This window comes from Mauremys mutica, chromosome 1, assembly GCF_020497125.1.
Source record: "Mauremys mutica isolate MM-2020 ecotype Southern chromosome 1, ASM2049712v1, whole genome shotgun sequence".
Lineage (NCBI taxonomy): Eukaryota > Metazoa > Chordata > Testudines > Geoemydidae > Mauremys > Mauremys mutica.
This window is the reverse complement of record NC_059072.1, coordinates 111313426-111338981: the sequence shown is the minus strand read 5'-3', so window position 1 is coordinate 111338981 and position 25556 is coordinate 111313426. Positions and strand designations below refer to the sequence as shown.

General features: G+C 45.2%; 1 protein-coding gene across 3 annotated transcripts in view; it reads left to right on the top strand.

The window, feature by feature from the left end:
• NINJ2 (ninjurin 2) overlaps window positions 1-25556 on the top strand; it is an 85974-nt gene that overhangs the window by 8023 nt on the left and 52395 nt on the right. The window lies entirely within an intron of this gene.

The window sequence follows — 25556 nt, the reverse complement described above, 5'->3', positions numbered from 1 at the left end:
ACTCAGTATGTCTTTTAGGAAAGGGCAACTCTCCAAGGGTTTGGAAAGACGTTATTAGAGATTGAAATCAAACCCCCGATCAGAAACATTTGCCAAATTTGGGAAAGTTCAGAGTCAGATCTGCACCTGGCAGCTGGCCCCTTCTCTAGAACTACACCAAACATAGTCCTAGACTCAACTCCCGGATCTGGGGAAGTTTGAACCAGTATCCAAACTTTGTAGTTGGCCTCCATCTTTAGAGGACTATAATGCAAAGAATTGGGCCTGTTGTTATGGAAATCATCAAAGGAGTAATGAAGAGGACTCATTCCCACAATCCCAAAATTTGATAACAGGGAATGGCAGAACAAAGAGAGTGACTGGCTGGGGCAGGGGCCTGATGCAGGCAGATTCACAAGGTCACTTCAGCAGCGGAATGAGATGCAGTGCAAGCTCTTAAAGGGCTGGAATGGGTGTCCTCAGATACAATAGGAGGAAAAAAGAGCAGTATTCAAAGATAGCTTTGCCAAGTGGTGAAGCTGGATACTGCTACGAATGCTTCTGTTTGATCAGGAAAGAGAGAGGGGTGATCTTTCCCAAAACAAGGTAGAAAGGGTGAAGGCAGAGAGGTATGCAAACCAGAACAATTGTAAAGGGAAACAGGTCAAGAAATATAAACTAAAGACAAGCCAAAACCCCTGCATATGAATCTACCACACTTGGGAAAAATTCAGATTTGTATCTGAGTTTTGTGCATGAACCCGGCCTCCATAACAGGACAAAACAACCCCCTGGATCCAGATACTCCTGACATTCAGAAAAGTTTTGTTCTGCATTCAGATTTGAACTTTGCAGCTTGGGTCCATCTCTAGTGTGACTGAAAAGCTGTTAAGGATCACTTCAGTCAAGGGAGGTAGTATGTGAACAACTGAGAAGAGAGAGATGGTTTGAATTTCAAAACTAAAATTAACATGTTTGTTTCTGAACCAGGCAAGGGCAGGATATCATCCGCTTCTCTGCAAAATCCCACAAGACAGAATGTTTTCCTGAGATTCTCCTAATGGCACCTCATGGGGATTTTGCTAAACCAGACTTTACAAAACTTAGGCAAATATTCATAGGTTCCTGCATACTTGTCACCAGGAAACCTCCTGGATGATACTGGCAAAGGAAAGAGAGCATTATGGATCATGTAGGCGAGGAAGTAGAGGGGTCCTTGGAGGGCCAGAGTGTAAAATAGCCTTAAAGGCAGAACAAAGGAAGCAGGAGATGAAAGAGAAAAAAAAGAAGAGTGAGGGAAAGATAGTGTATATGCTCTTTAATTAAAGGCACTTTTGACAGTACCCCTTGGTTCTTTGTTCTGGCTAATAAAATGCAGGTGTCCACTCTGAAGTCCAACAGCTACAGCCCTGGAGGCCCCTGTAGGTATAAGCACTGAACACTCTGGGGCAATCCCACAGCTGTTGCATTAATCTTTATCTGAAAGAACTACTGTATGCTATTACAGCAGTAGCCAAGAATTCTAACGTACATTTATATTGTTTTCATTTGGTTTTATTTTGTAGGCATTGTGTGCCCAAACGGCTGCTCACTGCCAACTAGAATTTTCATATTGAATCACATTTTGAGGCTTTCCATTTGAGAAAAGAATTCAAAACTTACGATCCTTTAGCCTGCAACGGAGGAGGTATTTAAGACTATGAAGGTTCTAGTGAGAACTGATTAGTCTCCTCTTTTTATTAGCCTGTCCCATAACACAAGAACAAGAGCTCACTAGATGAAGTTAACAGAATAAAAATAAATACTTCTTCTCTCAGCATGTAGTCAGCCTGTGGAATTCACTGTGTCCTGGAGCAGGTCACAGAGTTAAATATTGTAGCTGGCACTAAATAGGGGACAGGATAATTTTATGACCAATAACAACATTTGGAGTTATGCAAGCTACATGAGGCACTTTCAGATCTCCTACTTCAGCTTATGATATATGGACATCAGGAAGATTAGCCCTTCTGCCATCAAACACCACTATATAATTGCTCAGGTACATTGAAAAGGATACCTGCCAACTGTCCCAGTGTAGGAGCCACAGCTGCTTTCCTAACAGCAAAGTAGCTAGCATTTCCCACTCTCTTTCCCCCAAAAACTCTCCAAGTCCAGAGCACTTCTATGGAGTTTATTTTTCAACTCCCACTTCTAGGCACACGTACAAAATATCAAACTACACATAGATCCTAAAATGAGACGTCAACATGAAAAGTGCTCTATATCAAGCTAGAATTAAACCCCTCCCATCCAGCCAAAACCTGAGTAAACAGATAAAACTATAACCCGAATTCAAAGGTGTATCTGTATTTTTCACCCCAAACATCTCTATTTATGGCTTTCAGATTTTGCCAGCAATGGAAGCTTCATTTTTCTCTATAAAATATTTGGTTTTGGCTGTTGACAGGAAGTCAGACTAGGTGGACCAGTTTTCTGATCTGTTATGGCAAATTCCAAGCTGAGATAACTGGGAGCTGAAACAGCATTTGGGATATTGACATAAACAAAACAAAACCCATCACCAGGCAGCCCATCCTGCCTCAGAGTTGGTGTTTGATACCATGGTGATAAGTCCATTAGAAATTAAGAGATTGGTGAAATGTATTAGAGTTAGTTGAAAACCACAAGATAATATCAGTGAATGTATGCTCCAATTCTGATTGGCCATTCAGTGAGATCATAGTTGCCACCTTATTATTTGCTATCCATATATATCTGTGTGAATGGGTTTGGGTTCAAAGGGATGCTCACAGAATGAATATTGTTCATATTCCTAGGTGAACAATGATATTTGAAGATGACTGTCCTCTGTTCACTTTTGTCAGTTTTTTAGATAGCTGTTCTTAAAAAGTTCCAGTCATCCAATGCATGGGGCAGAAATTATATCTTGCAATCTAAGTGATTGATCACACAGTATAAATAAGAAAGAATGAACACATGAAGTAAGCAGTTTGAGAACACCCCATAGGCTAAAATTTGCTTGCATAAACTATTGAGTGATTACTTGCAAATATCAAGTACATTTCCAGAAATCAGAATGGATTCATAAACAATTTGTAACCAGAAAAAAAAGAGTTAAATTCATTACATAATTTACTCCCAACTGGTAGTTTGACCAGATCTAGATTAAATAGATTTTAGACAGGCAGATTAATAGAATTTGCATGACTTAATGAGTGGCAGCTGGGACTTTTCTAAAACATTCACAAAACGAATGGAAAGTCCCACATAAATCATAAATTCTCTCTCCCACATCTCACTTTCACACTGTGCCTGATGATGGAATGTAGGTAGGTTTGTGCACAACTGGATGAGACTTCTGTTTATTTTTGTTTTTGTGGCTTCAAGTTTTGACCTCAGGCAGCGTCGTGGTTACAAGTTCTCTGTCTGGATACATAGTTGTCTGCTTCTTCTGCAGGAACAGCCAATTTGTGCTTTCTAGTGCAGCAGAGACTTTTACCCTCATTCAGCAATTTCCAAGAAAAACACCTCTACCCCAATATAACGCTGTCCGTGGGAGCCAAAAAATCTTACCGCATTATAGGTGAAACCGCATTATATCGAACTTGCTTTGATCTGCTGGAGCGTGCAGCCCCCCCCCCCCCCCCGGAGCACTGCTTTACCACATTATATCTGAATTCGTGTTCTATCGGGTCATGTTATATCAGGGTAGAGGTGTATGACAATGTGATGTTATAGTCCAAGCAGTGTTCCTGTCCCAGAGGGCTTCAGTAATGTCATTTGGACACCGGGCAGAATTATAATACTGTATTTTAATAATGATACTCTGCATTCATATAGAGCCTTTCATGTGAAGATTCCAAGTGCTTTACAAACAGTAAGTAATATCCTTGGAAGGTAGGAAAGGATTATCCCTGTTTTTCAGATGGAGAAACTCAGCCACACAAGTGACTTATCTAACTGTGTGCGGTAGTTATTCAATGGCAGAGACAGGAATAGAGCCCAAGAGATCTCCCGTGCCCCCAACCTCTAACTATTAAATATCATTAACTCAAACTGTGAAATTTAGGAATAAGAACAGATTGTGTATAATGAAAAGTCTAGGGTAGGATGGGAGGAGTGTAGAGGGCTAGGGAGAAAATTCACTGTGAAAACAAAGCTCTTCTAATGTAGTCAGCAAAACAAGAGATGTGAAATCTGATATCAGACCGGGGAAAGGGAAAGATCTTATGTCTGTTCCCCAAGTCGTGGGGACTGTGATTCTGCACAGCACTATCCAGGCTATTCTCCAAGCTGCCTGTAACACTAATGCTAGAAGGCTTGGAGATGTGGTGCTAGCACATCACTGTGGAGAATGGGATTTTTTTACAGCAATACTAATTTGATCTTTGTTCTCGAATAACGTTGTGATATTTCTCCTCGCTCCTACAAATTCCTCCTGCTCCCCCTCTATTCCTCTCCCTGGATGTGGACAGCAACTTTACTTAGAATGGGAGGGGCACAATGGAAATTTTTCAAGCACAGTAATTTTGGGGGGGGAAGAGGGGTCTTGAAGAAATTGGATCAGTGCTAAAGGAGATCTAGAAACTGAGAGCATTGTGGAGTGTGATGCTCTCCATCACAGATTAGGGGCCAGATTCATCCATGGTGTAACTCCACTAAAATTAGAGGCCTTCAACAAGCATTAATTTGGTCCCAGGTGCTCCACCTCAGGGAGGTTTGGTGAGAGAAAGGTATCAACATTTTAATGAATGTTATTGAGGAGTCTTATCCATGCTACTTATTCAGAAGCACAGGACCACAATGGGGTTACAAATGTGAAAATATATATGGGAGTGGAAGATATTAATGGGTATTCTTTGATTATATGCAGAACACACTAAATAGTGAATTAATCCTGCTGACTGTAATTCTCCCTGAAACAATGTGCATGAAGAGGGATCATCACTGGATACCTGATCTTCCCCCAAATGCCACATTCAGAGACCCCATCAGACTATGTTGCCCCTCCTTCTAACCAAATGCTCTCCTTCATTCCCACTGTTAGATATATTGAAATATATATAGAAATACTGTTAGATGTATTTCACCTTTTATACACTGTGCACATGGGCTCCCTCACTGAGTGGATCGCTGTGTAGCAGAGAATCTGGCCCCCTATGTCCTGACATTGCATGGAAATTGACAGTGCTGCATTACCCCAATACATCTTTTGCTAGGTATCAATGCAGCAACATTCTCTTCTTGTTTTGTCACCTCCCACATGCTAAGTGGAGGTGTTTTGGCACTGTAATATGATGGGAGATCCTCGAGGATACCTAACTGCAAGAGGGAGTGGTGTTTAATGTTACAGTAGGTGGGACTTCTGATCATTTGTGGGCATCATAGAATCCATAGCATTCTTTGGAAGATATATTGGGCCAGACCCTCAGCTGGTGTAAATTAGCATAGCCCTACTCAAATCAATGGAGTTTTGTGAATTTACATGACTTGGGGATCTGGCCATGCTGTTCTGGCCAAAGTGCAACAGGGGTAATTATGTTCTCCTACCTAAACTGCCTCTGCAGTTTCTGCTGGAAACAGACTTTTGACTTCCAGTCCTTAACTGTTGTATAAGGCTACTGTATGCTGTTAAACAGCCACTCCACTTAACCCTAGGGGTGGATGGAGTGGATATCCTGTGTCAAGTTTGAAGATTAGTTTATGAAGATTAGTTTCTGATGAGAGCGCTACTGTACATGAAAACAAGATGTTATGTTTACTCTGTGCTGCCAAGCAACAGTTTGAATAATCCATGGCCTCACTCATGGGTAAGATTAGCATAATTCCTGCTACTACCAGGACCAGTATTAGAGGAGGAAAAAGTCAATGACTCAACACAAATGGTACCGTGAACTTTCCCTCAGGTACAGTGAACTTTCCCTCCAGTGCCTGTGAAGGTCACTTGCCATGCTGTAAATTACTCAAGTGAGAGGAAACAGATCCTGAAGATTCTTAAACTTAAGCCATGCTGGTAGTGAAGTCTGACCCTTGGCCTGCCTGAGTGGAGGACTGAGCAGGTGTAGCTGTTACATAAGCAATGTCCCTCTCTGTGCAATGGAAAGGGCTAGTGATGAGCAAGCCTCACAGGGTTTGGATGAAGATCCACACATTGTATCTATGCAGGTTTCTAAAAGGTAACCTACCTCTCAGAGTGCCTTCAGGTGCCAAATCTGTCCTTAGGGTAACTCTACGGAAGTCAATGGAGTTACCTCAGGGATAAATTTAATCCCTTAAATCTGAAATTCATGCGCCAACAGGCTCTCTCAGGAGGTTGTGGGTGCCTTCTTAGAACACCCTTCTTTATGTTTATTAAATATATATATTGCAGTACTGCCTAGAGACTTCAGCCAGATCAGGCACTGTACAAACATATAATATATGCACCAAAGAGTTTTTGTGACCCCTTTGCACAATGACTGGTGCAAGATTCCTTGTCAGCTCTAACCAATATGGGGCACAAGATGACAAACTAGAGCAGAAGTATAGTTTGTCCCTATTCTACAGTATCAGACCCATGAGCCCTATCCTGCTCCCACTATGTTTGTACAGCTCTGAGCACTCAGCCAGAGCTCATTATATAAAAATACTATCATCTGCTTCCATAGAATAGGCTTTTTCATTGCCTCACAAGTCCTCCTATCCCAGCCAGGATCCTGAAGTGAACAAAACCTTTTCTGAACATTTCAGAACCACCAAAAAACAATTAGTTCAACTCTGGAACTAGAAATAGGCGAAGGTTCTGGGAGTTTATTGTATAATAATCTGGAGTAATTTGCCCACCCCTAAAGAGGACAAAGGTGCGGCTGAGTCATCACAATGCCTTGAGCCAGGAGGATTCCAGCAATGGATCATATCCAATGCTGCAACATTCCCCAGGGTGAGCAAAAGCAGTGCTTGTGGATGTTGTGGCACAGGGTGTTGATACCCGACGAAGTGGGTATTCACCCACGAAACCTCATGCTCCAATACGTCTGTTAGTCTATAAGGTGCCACAGGACTCTTTGCTGCTTTTACGGTGTTGATACTAAAATCAGCCAATAGGATGAATGAGATGGAAACACATGATTCTTTGTCAGCAGTGCTTCCTGTGGACAGGGCTACCCTGAAATGTTTGGAAGCATGCAGGGTGAGACACAACGAGTTTGGGGAATGAAAGCATTTTAAGAATAAAATATAAGTGTTTTTCTTTGTCTGTTGTTAAAACTCACAAGAATGGAGGAGGAGGTAGTGGAGGGGGATGAAAAGCTTGGGAGAACCACAGAAACAGCAGGTGCATGGAAAGAGAGATGAGACACTCTGTGGCTGAAGAGGCAAGACAAACCCATGTGGATCTTGGGGAGAGGAATGGGGATGCCGAGGGCCTTTGCATTGAGTGGTACCATTTTCACACAGAAAGAGGCAGCAAGTCTGCACAGCTGCACCATGACCATGAACGAGGGGCAGCTTAGAAAAACAAGGTCAGCTGACAGGCGGAGTAAATAGGTCTGGGGACAAAAACATCCCCTCTTCCCTGTGCTCTTCCCTCCAGCCCATCCTGGTTTGTTTGGCAGCTTTTGTAGGTCAGTGGCCTTTGGTATTTTATTGTTTAGTTTTAGAGACTCCGCCTCAGCACACGGTAAGCGGGAGGCAGTCCAAAGCCACCTGGGAGCTCTCTTCCCTCAGAAGGGGCAAAGGAGAACACATGGCCTGTGAACTCCCCCACCTGCTCACAGGAAGGAACATTACAAGGCTGACAGTCCAAATGCCAAACAGCGAATGAGCCCTTGATTTCTGCTTAACATCACGGGGACAGTTACATGCCTCTGAACTAAGGGCCAGCCTGTGGTAAAGTCCCCTTTAGGGAAGGGGTGGCCAACTTGAGCCTGAGAAGCAGCCAGAATTTACCAATGTACATTGCCACAGAGCCACAGTAATAAGTCAGCTCCCACCCTCCAGCAGCCCCTCCGATCAGTGCCTCCTGCCTGCTGCAATCAGCTGTTTTGCATGTGCAGGAAGCTCTATGGGGGAGGGGGAGGAGTGAGGGCATGGCAAGCTCAGGGGAAGGGCTGGAGTGGGAGCAGGGCCTGGGGCAGAGCCAGGGGTTGAGCAGTGAGCACCCCCCGGCACACTGGAATATTAGCATCTGTAGCTTCATCCCCAGAGTTAGCGCCTATGCAAGGAGCCACATATTAACCTCTGAAGAGCCACAGGTTGGCCACCCCTGCCTTTAGGGGGTCTCACCCTCAGCACCAGCATGGAGTGTAGCCATCTCTGTTTTTTTCCAAATGGAAAAGCAGCTCTCCTCAGGCTCCTCCATCCTCAGTGTATCCCTTAAAAGCTTCTCCATGCTCCTGCTAGCCCACCATACAGCCCCTGCCTCCATATACAGAGACTTATGGTGCAACCCCACTGGGCTCCTCATTATTCAGTGCCAGTCAGTATGAGTAGAAGAATGGGTTTTGTTCAGCGTATAATCATAAGCCTAAGCATGGCTATGGTGATTTCCTGATCGTCCAGCTAAGATGATGAATTGTGATCTCAGAATAAAATAAAACAAGTCTTCCCCAGAGTTGATGGTTTTTGCGAGTAAATGTGTCCTTTGTAACTTACAAACCAAAGCAGATTAGCCAGGATGGGTAAGGAATGGTGTCCCTAGCCTCTGTTTGTCAGAGGGTGGAGATGGATGGCAGGAGAGAGATCACTTGATCATTACCTGTTAGGTTCACTCCCTCTGGGGCACCTGGCATTGGCCACTGTCGGCAGACAGGATACTGAGCTGGATGGACCTTTGGTCTGACCCAGTATGGCCATGCTTATGAATGACACTCCATATTGGTTTCCATGTCTTTCCTCAACGAGAACTGCACTTTATTGTCTACATCAGTCTGGACCTCTCCTCAGTTTCCACGTTCTCCCAGTTCCTAAGAATTGAGATGCTGTACCCATTCATCTTCCCAACTAGGGATCTATATGCTATGGTAATACAAATAATATATAATAATCATCACCAACCCTGCCATCCCAACAATTTAAACAAGAATTTAACTATCTTCATCTTTCTTCATGTCCTTCTTCTGTGAGCCAAACTCTTATGCTCGAACTAACCCTGAGAGTGCATAATCCTTTTACTAGAGCCTGTCTCAATTACACCAAGACCCCTTTTATAGTAGGTGTCATTTACATCCACTTTAATACCTCTTTACACTGTTAGAATGCTGTAAAGTCACCTTAGTGCAACTGAGACCCAGGCTAATTTTCAGTCTCTGTGTTAGCGCCTGTCCTCTACCCTTAGTCGGATCTCAGGTGCCTAGACAGTATGCTGATGGGTGCTCTAGAAATACATATTTAGATGGACAGCAAGTCTCTAAGTCCCTTCCCTCAATACCAGCTTTTGTGCTTCTTGCTTCCTTCCCTGCTAGAGCTGGGCCCATCCAATTTTCACAGCTTCTGAAAGAGTGGCTAAATCTGCTGCAGTAGCCACTAGATCTAGGGGATGTAAGACAATCTCTCCGAAGACTGGTGACATCTCTCAGAAGTTGTGGTTTCTACACCTGCCTCTTCAAGGGAGGTGCTGACTCTCATTCTCCATGACCTAAATGCATTCCTGTGCAAAGTGGATGTCATGAGCTATCATTCTGATTCTGTAGCATTTTATCCCCACTTTGCGCAGGTGTTAATGATGGCAGAAACTCATAGACTCATAGACTTTAAGGTCAGAAGGGACCATTTTGATCATCTAGTCCATTGTGTCATGGATGGATCATCTAGTCCATTTCAGCAAACAATCTGGACCAGAATTTTCAAATTCACAGCAAGGCCCCAAGATTGCTATTTAGGCACCTAAATAAAGGAAGTAGAGGGAGCTGACCACCAAATCTGAAGCTCTCATGATCTCCAGTGAGAGTCAAGGGTGCTCAGAAACTCTGAAAAAACAAGCCACTTGTTTGGGTGCTTGATTCTGGATGTAGGGGCATAACTTGAAGCCAACATTTTCAAAGTTGTCTGGTTAAACTGGTCAGGGCTTGCTTTCCTGTCTGTAAAATGGTGATAACATCACTTACCCACCTCACAGGGAAGTGAAGAGCCTGAGAGTTCATATTTGTAAAGCATGTTGAGAACCTTAGCTAAAAAGCACTACCAAAGGGCTAACTATTATTATACAAAGTGCCTGCAAAAATCTGCCTGTGTGTATACCATCATGTACAGATGGAGATATGTCCACAAGTGCAGGATTTGTGCTGGTACAAAGGGTGCAGGGGTGTTTTTAGTGGCATATCCATTGGGTCCACATCTGAAAATATGGCTTGGGAGTCAAATGTGTATAAAAACATCTCTGGAAGGATGGGATGTTCCTGAATCATCTGTACCTCATAGCACTCACCAGCACTATCATTTTGGATAGCCCCCAGCTGGGACTATGTAATAAGGAGTGTGTGAACTACGGCTACAGAAATCTGACACTAGTTTCTTTTTGCCTGGGAGAAGGATACACTCATGGACGCTGCAAGAGATTTGCATGTTAATGGCTACAGTTATAACTCATTGCAGCTTGTACACTGGGCAAGTCATAATTCCCTGTCATGTTACATAATGAAGTTGTGTGATGTTATAATTATGGTTGTAAAAACATTTCTATCCTGAGCTCTTATATTCATGCACGTATAAAGTTTCCCCCAAAATAAAACCCTTTGGGTTGAAATTTCTCATGCGTATTCTCAGCTCAAACATAAATTGATTCTGGAAAGTTTTGTGAAATCCCATCAGCTGTTTTTGAGTGATCACAATATGAAAAAAAGTTGTTGGGTTTTGGTTTCACCATTTAAAGATATTTTCGGGTTTTTTACTTTGCACACAGATACCGCAAATACAGCATTTTTTTAAAGAGCCCAAATTCACCACAAACTTTATTCCTCTGAAAGGACTTGTTTTTCTTCAATAGAAATGAAAGTGAAAGTACTCACCCTCACTATACTGTGTCTTTGTGTTGAAAGGATTCCTATTCACAGGCAATAACACAGTGATGCTTTACTCTTCCATAGCACTTTCTATTCCAAGATCTCAAAGCTTTTTGAAAACATCAATGAATTCGGCCTCACAATTCCCTTATGAAGTAGGAAGTCTTTTTATCCCCATTTTATTGATGGATAAACTGAGGCACAGATGGATTAAATTACTTTCCCAAGATCACATAGAAAGTCAATGGCAGAACCAGAAATGGAAGACAGGTCTTCTCTCACCTAGTCATGAGTTTTAAACAATGTATAGTGTGATAGATTTTCTTAAATATAGCAGTAGCACCAAGTAGGCAATCTGCTTTGAGCTTTGGCACATGGCTCGGATTGATTAATACTTGGTGGTCCTGGTGACACCATCAGTTTTTGAAAAAAATATTATTTTTTTTATCCATCACCATGGTATCTGGGCACCTCGCAAAACTTAAAGTGAAATATTAATTGAAGATCTCAATGAGAGGCTGAACATAGCACTTTTCTGCTACCTGTAGCAGAAGCTTTACCAGTCAGCTCGGAAGCAAATGTAGGGTTTGTCTACAGATAAAGTGCTGCAGCAATGCAGCTGCACCACTGCAATACATCTGGTCAGCATAATAAAACCACCTCCATGAGAGGCAGTAGCTATGTGGCAGGAGAAGCTCTCTCACCGACATAAGCACCGGTGTGGACAGCACTATGTCAGTGTAACTTATGTCACTCAGGGGGGCGGTTTATTCACACCCCTGAGCGACGTAAGTTATGCCGACATAAGCTGTAGTGTAGACAGAGCCTTAGTAAATTGGCAAGGCACAGAGGTATGTCTTGCACCTTTTTTGTGGCCAGATTCATGCTTAACCCTGTTTCTGCAGGGAGCAATTCCAAAGCCTTAGTATAACTGAGAATCAGGCCTCCAGTTGGGAAGGAAGGAAACCTTCCAAAGAATAACCAATGCTCTCCCATCTTCCCAAGTCTGCAGCCAGATGAAATTATAGCTATTTAAAAAGGCATGGAATGCCCCCATCCATCTCACTACAACATAATGATGATTATTTAATTGACCACATTTATTTCACTGTTGATCATTTTACCATCTGGCTCCCTTGGGATGGTGGGTAGAGGCCCTGTGCTGATTTGGGGTTTGCTCCAACCCTCCTCCTTTGCCCCCCTCCCTCTCCCTCACAGTCTCTTCACCTCAGTTTCACCTCAGTGACCGGCGCCTCTTGCCCATCCCTCCCCTTCCCTGTCTCTCTACCCTCCTTCCCTTTCTATGTAAACACAGCCAACAAAAATTAATAATTGTGGCACTAACATGACATTTGCCACATTGTTCACTCTGCTTGTGTGTTTTATCCCTTCCCTGTGTCTCTCTTGCTGTGATGGGGCACAAAGGCCCCACATGGGCAGCAAGGGGGTTAATGAGGCAGCTAGGCTCACTCTGGCAACCAGAGGATTAAGGAGCGTCTGTTGGCCCAACTCTGCTACATCTGCAATACACGTCAGGCATGGAGAGGGGCATTAAAAGGAGGAGACCTAGCTCAGCTCAGGGCTGAACAGGGAGGAGTGCACAGCTCTGCTTCGTCCTTGATGAAGGAAGCCTGGTTCGGCCAAGATCCTGAGACACTGCTACCTGGACAAGCCTCCCACTGGAGGAGACAACTAGACTCAGGAAGACTGATAAGAAAAGGACTAACTGAGACAAGCTCTGTGCAGAAGGGTGAGGTCTGCCAATGAATCCCGAGACTAGCCTGATTTTGAGTTCACTGGTTTTCCTTTCATGTTGGACCTTAATACCCCAGAAGAGGTCTTTAAATCATGATCTGAGGACTTCAGTCATTCAGCCAGTCAGAGATTATGGGCCCATTGCAAGTGTGGGTGGGTGAGGCTCTCTGGCCTGCCACGTACAGGAAGTCAGACTAGATGATCAGGATGGTCCCTTCTGGCCTTAAAATTGATGAGTTTAGGTAAGAGATAGGACTCAAGTGTGCCATAGGCAGAGGGCTAAAGCACCATAGCAATGGACCTGCGAGGAGCGATACTTAACTGTTGGGGACCTGCAGCTGGGTGAGCTGCCCCATGATGGGCCACAGGAGGGGACGGCTTAGGCAGCCTGGTTACACTTGTTTATTCAGATGATGTTGCCTAATTGTTTCCTTGTACTCTCCCATCTATGGTCTCTTGCCATATACATTAGACTGTAAACCCTCTGGGGCAGGAACTGTCTGTTCTGTTTGTATTTAGCACAATGGGGTCCTGGTATGTGACTGGGGCTTGGAGGTGCTATGATAACAGATTACAATAAAATGCCACTTGTGATACATGGAATCTATGGCTCTTCTTAAACAGAAGGCATTTAATAAAGAAAAAGATAGAAATACAGGCACAAAGAAAGGGATTTCCACACATGAACTCCAAATTTTTCTAGTTTGTTGACCAGGCACCACACCCTGTCTGGAACTCTGTACAGCACAGCGAAACAGCTAGTGACTGAATAGTGTATTGCAAGTAAACAAAATACACCACCACTTCTTTTTTCTCTTGATCAGACTAGCTTTGACCTCTGTCTTGATCTTCATGTGCTAGATTCTTGGGAGCTGGTGCTGGGCTGATTCCTTAGGCAGACTCCATTTCTGGCATGTAATCGTGAAAAAGTTGCTTGAGGAATATACACCATTTCAGTCTCACTGGTGAGCTTTGTCAAAAGGCTCTTGCTTTGACATGGTGGCTCCACATATATTTCTAAGGAATTTGGAGCTCTCACAAACTGTGGTTCTCCCTGTGGTGTTTGCTGTTCAGCTGCTCAGCAGCTTAGCCTTTAAAAAACATTGTGAAGAGGATCATGGGCGCCAACTCCATGGGTGCTCTGGGGCTGGAGCACCCACAGGAAAAACAGAGTGGGTGCTCGGCACTCACTGGTAGCCCCATTGATTAGCTCCTACCCTTCCCCCCAAGTGCTTCCTGCCTGCTGGCAGGTCCTACCAATCAGCTCCTCCCTCTCCCTCCCAGCGCCTCCTGCCCACCGGGGACCAATCAGCTGTTCAGCAGCATTCAGGAGGCGCTGGGGGGGAAGGAGTGGGAGCAAGAAGAGGCAGTGGAGGGAGCAGAATGGGGCAGGGTGGGAAGAGGCAGGGTGAGGATGGGGATTTGGGGGAAAGGGTGAAGTGGTGCCTGGAGTGGAGCGGGGGTCAAGAACCCCTCGGGAACTGGGGAAGTCAGTGCCTCTGAAGTGGATTGATTACATGTGAAAACTGTCAGCCTATTTAAATTCTGGGAATGGTGGGCAAAGCCCACCAGAACAACAGAAACCCCCTTCACAAATGAGGGCAGGGCCTCAGAACTTGACTGAATAGAGAGACGAAGAATGAAAAAACAGGGCTAGGGTGCAATCTGTCTGTCTTCTGGGAAAGGCGGGTGTGAGCCTACAGGAACAAAAGGCCCACCTCCCTTGGAGGTGGCATGAGCACAGGATGAGGAAACTACTAAATATAGGGGGCAATGAATGACAAAACAGGGACATGGGGTGAGGGTTGGGCAGACCTGGAGACTGAAATTCTCTATCCACAGAAAAGGGACAGCACAGACTTCCCCATGATACCCTGCCAATCAGCCACTAGCCTGAGCTGGAGGGACTCTATCAAGAGTGGGAGGTTAATTTAGTCTGAGTCTGCTGCAACAAAGGGTACAGTTAGCACCAACGGATGATGTTACAGAAGTGCTCTATGTCTGTATCTTTACACGGAGCTCCTAATAACCACTAGGGGTTGGACTCATTTCACAAAGGCCACTGAAGAACAGATAGCAACAGCTCTTGGTGACTACCGGCTTGAATCCATTTTCAGCTGGTGATGGCTCAGGAACCCATTACCAGCCCGCTGAGCTATCTCTGGCGATGAACCTCAAAGCACACTTCAGAGCTGCTGAGCTCAGTCAGCATTATAAGATTCACTCTCCGTGCAAGTTGAGTGTCAAAACAGTGATTCGCTGGGAACTAGTAATGGGGGAACAGTCTCAGAACTCTGGGAGTGGGATCACTGTGTTGGTGAGTTCAGGTGTTTACAACTCGGGCGGGGCAACGCTGATTTTAATAGGTCATTTGAAATCATTTCCTGTTGGCTCATTCCCACAATGTATAAACTGCAACATTATAGCTCCTATGGGAGAAGCTGACTCAGTCACTTGGCTGGCTGCAGAGAAAGGTGTTTGTCTAGCAGACTAATACACCCATGACAACCAATGGCAAAAAGCGGAGAAGAGATGCACCACCACTTGGGCACGTATGAGAGAAATCTACCCCTCTTTACTGTTATCTGAGCGTAATTCACTTTTTTGTCTGGTTCACTCCCTCTATTTTCTCCCTGTCTGATGAGAATTGGTTTCTCACTGGGCTAAGAGTAAGCAGTATCCTGTCTATCTATTAGTAATGTGCCCAACATCATTGTACCTGCACCCTAAAGTGGCTTCTGCTTTTGTTTATTAAATGCCACAGACATATTAAAAAGGGAAATGCACATGCTAAACAGACTGGTTTAAATGGTTTTGGACTGTTATCTTGGGGTTAAAACATAAAGTGGGAGCAATGAGCCCGAGGTTCTACTCCATACTCTGCCATTGATCATGTCACTTAATTGTTTTGTGTCTCAATTTACTGTGTGCATGTTTGGGTACGTCTACATTATAATCACAGGACAGATTGCAACTTGGATAGACATGCTTAAAGATAGCTCTAATAGCTAGCACAAATACCAATAACAGGGGGAAGATGCAGTGGCACAGATGTTGGCATGGGCTAGCAACACCAATAGGTACCCAGGATTCTGGGCAGGTCTGTGCAGCCTGTGCTGCCGCATCTTTGCCACTATTTTCAGAAGTGCTAGCTAAATTATAGCTAGCTCAAGTATGCCTGCATGAACTGCAAACCACACGTCCAATTCCAAGGTAGACATACCCTAAGTGTGTGTGCATGTACTTATAAAGAGTTTTGTGATCTTCAAATGAAAGGCACTGTGCATGTCCAAAGCGTAAGTCTGCTAGAGAAGCTCAGTATGCTGTGTTCCACTTCAACTGTTTTCAGACTCTGTTCCCTGCATACACTTTGCTGGGATAACCAGACAAACTTTCTTATTACCTGTCCAATCCTTACACCTTCTGAAGCAGATTCACTGATACTACTTGAGGAAGGACACCTACGGGAGGGAAGTCCTCCTTAACACAGGGAAAATACAAAGACTGAAGGGATTCTGGGATTTACTGATCACAACTTTCTTCTGGGAAGATTTGTGTTACTCCTGGAGGGATTCTGCGGGACTGCCCGCAGGAAACACCCCCCGCCCCCCCCCCCGCCAGATTTCCTGCGTTTCCCTACAGAAAATGGCAGGGAAGCAAAGGGAAGCCACCCTGGGGGAGGGGGCCATCATGAGGACAGTTTTGGGGGGGATTGCCCCCTCCAAGCAGAGGTGAGGCGAACAGAGTTACATGCCACTGCCCCGCACCTCCTTCTGCAAGCGCAGAGCTGCTCAGCTGAAGGAGGCTGTGTCTCAGCTCCGCTGACTCTGCAGCTGAATGCTGCCTCCTGGGTCCTAGTGCCAGTCAACCTCCCCTTCTGTGTGCGGAGAACCTTCCTGTTTTCTATTCTGTGCAACAGTGAGTGCCCACGGTGGGGCTGGGTAAGTGGGTGTGAGGGGAAGAGACAGTGGGGAAGAAAGGGCATGGAATAGGACAGGGCAGCAGGGGCGGCTCTAGCCATTTCGCCGCCCCAAGCACGGCGGCACGCCGCGGGGGGCGCTCAACGGTCGCTGGTCCTGCAGCTCCCGTGGACCTCCCGCAGGCGTGCCTGCGGAGGTCCACCGGAGCCGCCTGCCGCCCTCCCGGCGACCGGCAGAGCGCCCCCTGCGGCATGCCGCCTCAAGCACACGCTTGGCATGCTGGGGCCTGGAGCCGCCCCTCTGTGGGAGTGAGAGGAGGGGGATGGAGAAGAAAGGGGAAGCGGGAGCCCGGCATGCAGTGTCCCCTCAGCAGCAGCTGAGGCTCCCCTATTAATAAGGCCCATAGAACCCTCAACCTGACAAACCCTACCCCCTTACACCTGGACCCCCTACAGTTAGTCTCCCCCCACAGACCCAGACCCCGCCCCTCACTGATCCCCAACCAGCCGCACCTGGATCCCCACCCCATCAAGCCCCACTCCCTCAGCACCTGGACCCTCACCGACCCCCTGCTGAGCCCCATCTCCCCACACCCATCCCCCTCTCCTGAGCCTCAGCTACCTTCACCTGGATCCTCTGCAGAGTCCCATTGCCCCTGCACCCGGAAACCCCCAATGAGCCTCTACATCCAGATCTCCCACTGAGCCACCTGCACCCAGATTTCCCCACACAGAAACCTCTCACCCTACACCTGTATCCCCCCACACTAAGTCCCTCCACACTTGGATCCTGCTGGGCTGAGCCTGCATACCCACACCAGGTGCGCCTGGGGCAGAGGGGTGGGGCCCCAGGGTGTTTCTGGGGCAGGCCCAGCCCTTGCACTGTGTCAGGGTCGGGTGCATCCTCACTGCCGAGTCTCGGTACCAGAGGAGGTGGGGGCTTCAGGGTGATCTCCCACCTTAATACTGCCAGTGGCCTGTGCTCCCCACTGCCATGCAGGAGCCACATTTATTTATTGACAAATAACATTTGCAGAATTTTTCAGAATTTTAAAATATTGTGCACATAATTTTTAATTTTTGGCACATAATTTTTAGGCGCAGAGTTCCCTCAGGAGTATAATGTGTATACCATGAGGCCTATTCTCCTCTCAATACACTGGGGAGGGAGAATATACCTCTGTGACTTCTGTAGATAGTCCCAGAGCTTTTTGTCCAGAGAGACTATTAGATTAGTTACGGAGCAGCCTTTGGTCTGATTTTCACCTGGGGTACCTCTTGCACTTCTAGTCAGCACTAATATACCATAGTCTGAGAACAGAGAGAGGGCCATGTTAGGTGAATGAGGGCTGCTGTTTCACAGGGGTGAAGGTATTAGGCAGGTTGGTACATGCTAATTTTGCAAAGCTGTAAATAGGGAGATGTATAGGAAGAAGAATGGGGCAAACCTTTTAATAACAGCTAAATACACAGGGTTGGCAGAGTTAAGAGCCTCAAATAGGCTTTGGAAAGAATTATTTAGAATATTTTTTTTCAGAATATGCTTGACTTCTTCAGAAGGATCAACAAATACATGAATATTTGGTGCCAGATTCAAGGACAGAGGGAAACAAGGGTGAAAATTCTACTAAACAAATATCTTCCCAGCAGGGGTGTCCAGCATCTATGGAGGAATGTAGAGTTAGGAAGATGGATTATTGGAAATTATATTCTAATTTACTGAGGGAAGGGAATTTCTTTCCACACCCCCTTCTCTGATGGAGTATCATCTCCACTGCAGAAGTGTTCCTATATTTAGGAATGCCATAGACAACATGATGGAAGGATGCCTATGGTAACAGCAACAAGAAACAAAACTGCATGCATTTTTAGCTTGGGAGGGTGACTGGGGGGGAGCGGGGGAGAGAGAGAGAGAGAAAGAAGGGCAGCACAAAGCAGCTTCATGAGACCCTGTGCAACTTATGGGAAGTAAAGCTTATGGGACATGCAACACTGTGAGATGTAGAGACACTGAGACAAAGAGAATTACTGCAAAATAGCAAACCGTGGGGGAATTACTGCCACCTTTGCCTCCCCTGCCTTTGTGTCTGGACTTGTGTATCTAACTAGATGTACTATTGAGCAATAGGAGAGCAGAAGTACTGACTTCTTTGAGGATCTCGAGATAGCCCTGAGGCAAAATGTCTGCTCCAGATTCAGATTTCCTATCGCTTCTCTTCCCACCCACCCAACCCCCTACTCCCAAAAAATTCAAGAAGTTATTTGGATCCAAAGTTTTGTTCAACCCATTCTAATAATTAGCTTTTGCTGCAAAATTTGGGTTCTGGTTCTGAAATTCACCAGAGATCAGAAGCATTTGTTTTGCACGCTCCCCTTCAACTGTCCCCCTTATACAGACTCAATAGAGGATGGATATCAGATATATTAACAAATGCATACCAGTTTCTGGTGTTCCTGCTTGCTTCCTTTGTCCTGCCTTGGTGACTGAAATTTAAGTGCTTTCTAGACTTCAAGGAATTGCATATTATGTAATGATAATGTTCTAGTTGATAGACATTCCCTTCGACATCCCAGCTCAAAGGGACTTGCTCCCTTAACTCAGACTTTCCCCCTGCCTTGCACTAAGTTCTCATTTGCTATACTCACTCACGCAGTTAGGGCCGGCCCACAACATTTTGGCACCTGAGGTGGGGAGCTCAAATGATGCCCCCTCGCTTGGGCCAAAACTTTAAAAGGTCTCAATTCTGCCTTGTTCCTGTTCTACTCCTCTCATGGTACTGCTCTGATACCTACCCCAATAAAGGAGAACTAACAACTTAAAATGCCTTGTTCAAAAATTTTAAGTAACACTTAACTTTCAAACGCCTGAACAGCAAATGTAACTTTTCTTGTCTGCATAGTAAACACCGGCATTTTTATCTGTTTGAATAATCAAAGTGGTGCTTTCCGTGCCTTCTTGGTTGCAAAGATTTGAACTGCTTCCTGCTGATGATCCACAGTCTGGGCCAGCTCATGCTCTGTTGAGATGGTTGCAAGGCCAACCAGCCTCTCCTGTGTCATTGTGGAGCATAGATGGATTTTTATTAACTTCAGCTTGGAGAAGCTGCGTTCTCCACTGGCAACAGTTACAGAAAGTGTTAGAAGTATGCTCAGAGCAACAAAAGCATTTGGAAAGAGGATGGTCATCTTATTTGTGCACATATATTCCAGAACAGCCTTTGGAGTTGATCCTACTGAAATGTATCTTGAAAGGGCTTTCAGTTCATCACCTAAATCACTCGCATCAATATCGCGCATGCCATCATGTGTCAACGCTGTCTCTAGTGCCCTGCATTACTGGTGTAGGTCTTCTTCAGGTATAGTGAGGAGTTTTGGAATATCATATAACATCCCAAATATACTGCTGTGTTCCTTGGGCTGCATGAAACGTTCTTCAACTGATTGTATTGCACAATCTAGCATCTGGTTAAAGAATTCAACTTTGAATTGTTGTTTGGGGTCTCTCATGGGATTATCCCATGCCTCGTAATCAAAATGTCATCTTCTTCGGTGACTCTTGTATTCTTGAATGGGTGGGAAAATAGCTTCAGTGTGAAGTTTCTCTACCAACTTCTGTGCACTCTTCAGAACGTTTTGAAATCCCTCATCTGGCCGGTAAGACTGTAGATATGACTTTACTTTGTCCAGTTATTCCACTGCTCCATATATATCAAGGTCAACACCTTGGAGTTGGAAACTACAACATTTATTTGAAACAGTATGTCATGCCACAACACTAAGCCACACGGAAATTTGAAGTTATGTATGTTTCTAGTGATTCCATTTCCCTCTGCCACTGTTCTCCCACAAACAATTCCTGTCATAGGATTATCCTCCATAATGGCAACTATGGCATCATTGATCTTCCCAATTTGGTGTTTGATAGGCTTTATCGCCTCCACTTGACTTTCCCATCATGTGGCACTCGGTGATTTCAGTGCCAGAGAGGATGTTCCCAGATGTTGCTTCAAAATTTATCATCGATGAGCTGATGCAGAGAAAAATACATAGATGCTCTGAATTACATTAAAAAATTCAGCAGCCTCACTAGAAGCTGATGCTGCATCACTGAGCACCAAGTTCAGTGAATGAGAACTGCATGGGACAAAAAAACGCTCGAGGGTTTAACTCTCGGAGCTGTGTCTGCACTCCTCTGTTCTTTCCTCTCATGTTGGCATCATTATCGTAGCCCTGACCTGTCATGTCAGCTATCGCAATTCCCGTATCTTTCAGCTTTTAAAGAAGCACATTTGTCATACCAGCTCCTGTTTATTATTCAATGTCAATAAATTCTAGAAAATGCTCTCTGACAGTCACCATTGCAGGGACATTTTCACTAGGTTCTGTTGTTCTTACAAAACGCACCATTAAAGTCATTTGTTCCGTATGGCTGATGTCAGATGTGCAGTTCAGAATAACAGAGTAATATCTTGCCGACTTCAGATCTGCCACAATCTTCTATTTGACTTTTGTTGCCAGTAACTCTATGATCTCATTTTGAATTGTTTTTCCAAGGTAGTGGTGTGTGTACCTTTCTTGGGTGGTGACTCTTCTTAGATGCTCCCCGACTACAGCATCAAACTCAGCCCTCAGCTCCATAATTTTAAGGAAGTTTCCATTGTTTGACACATACAGCTGATCTGAAGTGCCACGCAGTGCTAGGTTTTGGATAGCAAGCAATGAGCCTTTTCAGAACATTTTGCCAGTAAAGAGACTCTGATGCAATCTTCTCTTAATGCTGATCATCTATGGTGGCCTTTAACCTTAGTCTCATCTCAAGCTCTTTCCACCTATGGAATGCTCTCTATTGATTTGCTGCCTTCTCATGGCATGCCAGATTTCTAGCCAGATTTTTCGAGTCCTTTGTTTCCGTAGAACCCAATGTGGCTGGAACATTAGACTGGAAGAGTTTGCAACAAAGACGGTATGCAGCATTCTGGGGTTTTGAGTACATAAGCCATGGCCTCTCCACTTTGTCACCATTGGGGATTTCATGCCAGTAATGTCTTCGATGGAAACTTCTATGTTCATTGTTTTTGGGGAACATGAAGTTTTTCACTTGCTGTGGCCCATCCAGTACAAGGAAGTCCCTCAGGCTACTGCTCAAATGGGTCCACAATTCTGTATCATCTAGACCAGGGGTCGGCAACCGGTGGCTTGCGGCTCGCCAGGGTAAGCACCCTGGCGGGCTGGCCCGGTTTGTTTATCTGCCGCGTCGGCAAGTTCGGCCGATCGCGGCTCCCACTGGCCGCGGTTCGCGGTCCCAGGCCAATGCGGGAGGCAGGAAGCCGCGGCCAGAACATCCCTCGGCTCGCGCCGCTTCCTGCCTCCTGCATTGGCCTGGGACCGCGAACCGCGGCCAGTGGGAGCCGCGATCGGCCGAACTTGCCGACGCGGCAGATAAACAAACCGGGCCGGCCCGCCAGGGTGCTTACCCTGGCGAGCCGCGAGCCACCGGTTGCCGACCTCTGATCTAGACTTAAGGAACTAAACTCAGCAGCAGCTGTTTCTTGCGCCTCCACCACACTCTTCTCTGATCTACACTTTTCTTCAGGAATGTGCATGGTTACATCCATTTGAGATGGAGATATGGATGCTGCAGTAGCTTCCAGGTCACCTGCACTCTGATTAACTGGAAGATCAGGCATCTCCTCACCACTCACGTCCTCACTGGGGCTGGAAGAATCACCGTGAACATTTGTGTCTATGTATCTCAGGAGAGCTCCTCCCTGCTTAGATAGAAAAGCTTTCTTTTGCTTTCTTTCTTTTTCTGAATGCTGCCCCCGAGGGGCATTTTCTTCTTTCACTCATGACTGCTGTTCTGTGCCAGCTATAGTGGCTCTCAACACTCAACTGAAGGGGACAAATAAGCAGGCTGGTAGCAGGGCCTGAGTGAGGTAAGATATCAGAGTCTTAAGGGCCTAGTTGGCTCCTACTACTTCAGTTGACTGTCTGTTCTCCTCAAGTGGGTTCAGGGAAGCAGCAGGAAACAGGAAGCTCCCTGAGAACCTGGTGTTAATCAATGCAGGCTTCTGGGGGTGCTAGAGAGGTACATAAGTGGCTCCTCCTCCTCTCTCTCCCTGCAGCTCCTGCTGCTTTCTGTTATTCCCTCTCACCTTTTCTCCTAGCTGCCTGTTCTGTCTCTTGTGCCCCCCTTCCTCCAGCACAGCACTCCACCATCTCTGTGCATCTAAAGCAGAGAGAATACATATGCTCCAGCAGCGGACACAATTTTCTATGCTCTGGGTCCTAGTGGTGCCCCCTCTCCCCCCAGTCTGCCACCTGAGGCTGCTGCCTCAGTTCTCCTCATGGTAAGGCCAGCCCTGCAGGCAGCATGGCCCAAAAGATCCCTGAAAATTATATCAACAAAAGTGACCTCTGCAAAACAAAGTCCTTACTGAGAGAGCAGGGGGATCTCACTGATTTCTGGGTGTATTGTGCCACAGCTTCCATCGCACACCTATCAGCCTCCCAAGGTCAGTTCTTTAGTGTTCAACCTCTCCACAGCATTCAGAGTTCACTGTAAAATCATGGGCCTGATTCTCCACCAGTTTGCCCTTTCACACTTGTGCAAAATTGGATGTAAAATGCTACCAAACCAGAATTTTCCACTCATTTACATCAGTGTTAACATTTTAAACCCACTTGGCACAGGTATTTTTTTTTAAAAAACCCTAGTAGCAAGATAGTGGGGGGAAAAAAAACAGGCTAAACTCTAAATGTGGCACCTGAACTACAAAAGGAAGGGGGTGGACATTGATCTAATTTGAGAACTCAATTCAAGGACACATGAGAAAACAGTAAATTTAGAGAGGATACCTAGGAATAGTTGTTGAAAGATTCAGAGGGTGTTCCTTTTGGCAGGACATCAGGTTCAAACAACAAGCACTGAGCTAACAATAACAATAATACTTTCTACACATAGGTAGTGCCTTTCATTTAAGGACCATGTCATAAACAAATAGTTAAGGGTTCATGTCTCTTTTACCTGTAAAGGGTTAAGAAGCTCAGTAAACCTGGCAGACACCTGACCAGAGGACCAATAAGGGGACAAGATACTTTCAAATCTTGGTGGAGGGAAGTCTTTTGTTTGTGCTCTTTGTTTTGGGGGTTGTTCGTTCTCGGGACTGAGAGGGACCAGACATCAATTTAGGCTCTGCAAATCTTTCTGAATCAGTCTCTCATGTTTTAAACTTGTAAGTAGCACAGGCAAGGCGTGTTAGTCTTATGTTTATTTTCTCAACCTGTAAATGTTCCTTTTTTGCTGAGAGGATTTTACCTCTGTTTGCTGTAACTTTGAACCTAGAGGGGCTAGAGGGGGAGTTTCTCTGGGCCATATAAATCTAAGTACCCTGTAAAGTATTTTCCATCCTGATTTTACAGAGATAATTTTTACCTTTTTTTCTATAATTACAAGTTCTCTTTTTAAGAACCTGATTGATTTTTTTCTTTCTTGTTTTAAGATCCCAGGGAATTGGGTCTGGACTCACCAGGAGTCGGTGGGGGAAAGGAGGGGGGGAATGGTTAATTTCTCCTTGTGTTAAGATCCAAGGGGTTGGATTGGTATCACCAGGGACTTGGTGGAAAAGCCTCAAGGCTATCCAGGGAGGGGAAAGTTTTGGGGGGACAGGGAGTGTGCCAGACACTGGAATTCTGGCTGGTGGCAGTGTTACCGGATCTAAACTTGTAATTAAGCTTAGAAGTGTCCATGCAGGTCCCCACATCTGTACCCTAAAGTTCAGAGTGGGGGAGGAAACCTTGACAGACCACAAGGGCTTTTACAAACAATTAATGACATGTTCTGGAAGAAAGGGGAATAGAGACTGTTGATAATTTGGTAGATGCCACAGATTCACTGATGTTGAAAGGCTTTTACATACACCTGGTGTTAGAGGAGATGGGGTCCCTATGTTAGTATTTGTGTGGAGGCCTTGTGAGCATTCTTTGTAGTAGACTTGGGTAAACTTTTTTCAATAACCCAGATGCCGAAGTGGTTACATGCAAAAATGTGTGTGCATGTGTGCAATCAGGTAACCATCCAAGCAAAAGATTAAATTGCATGTACTAGAGAGACATTTGGTGCTTGCATGTACAACTACCTGGTTTTGAATGTGTATTTTCATATACTGCGCTTGCAGTTGCCTGCATGCAGATTTATGTATGTTTTCTGGGATGAATTCAGTGACTTGTTTTTGAAAAATATCCATATGAACATATGAAAGGAGAGAGAGGCCCAAACTGAAACCCTATCTCTAAGTACTCCCAGACTCTGAATCCAGACCCAAACTTTGCAGTTTAGGACTATCTCTACTAGAAAGCAGCTCTAGCCTGTGCTACTTGCCTTTTCATAAGAACAAAGAAACAGGGCCATCCTTAACACACCTCCACTGGCTTCTTGTCCCTTTCAAGATGCAAGTCAAAATGTCCCTTTTTTTTTCAAAAACTTCCAAGGACTTGCTCCATCCTACCTCAATCATGTTAGGCCAAATACACATGGGAGTCTAAGGCAGTCTAAGATAGTGTACAGTTACACCTTCTTTCAGGCCACTAGGCACAAATTACACCATGTGGCTTGTCTACATAGCACTTTATTACAAGCCAGAGTGTGAAGCTACAGTGTAGCAGTTTGCCACACAGTAACGTCCCACGCGGACACTGCAATAGCACACTGAATATCCTGGAGTGTGGCTTAAGCCTTTAGACTACCCCCTGATTTTGGCACCGTATCTCTTGCTTTCTCTCCTCATTCACCGCAGTCCTTATTTCTGTCTCTTAACACAGTCTCACCATATATCACCCAGCAAGAGCTGATGATAAAGTGCCAGAGCCTTGTGACTTGTGCCCCTAAATCACTTAGCCTCTTTTGAAATCCCCACCCCGAGTCT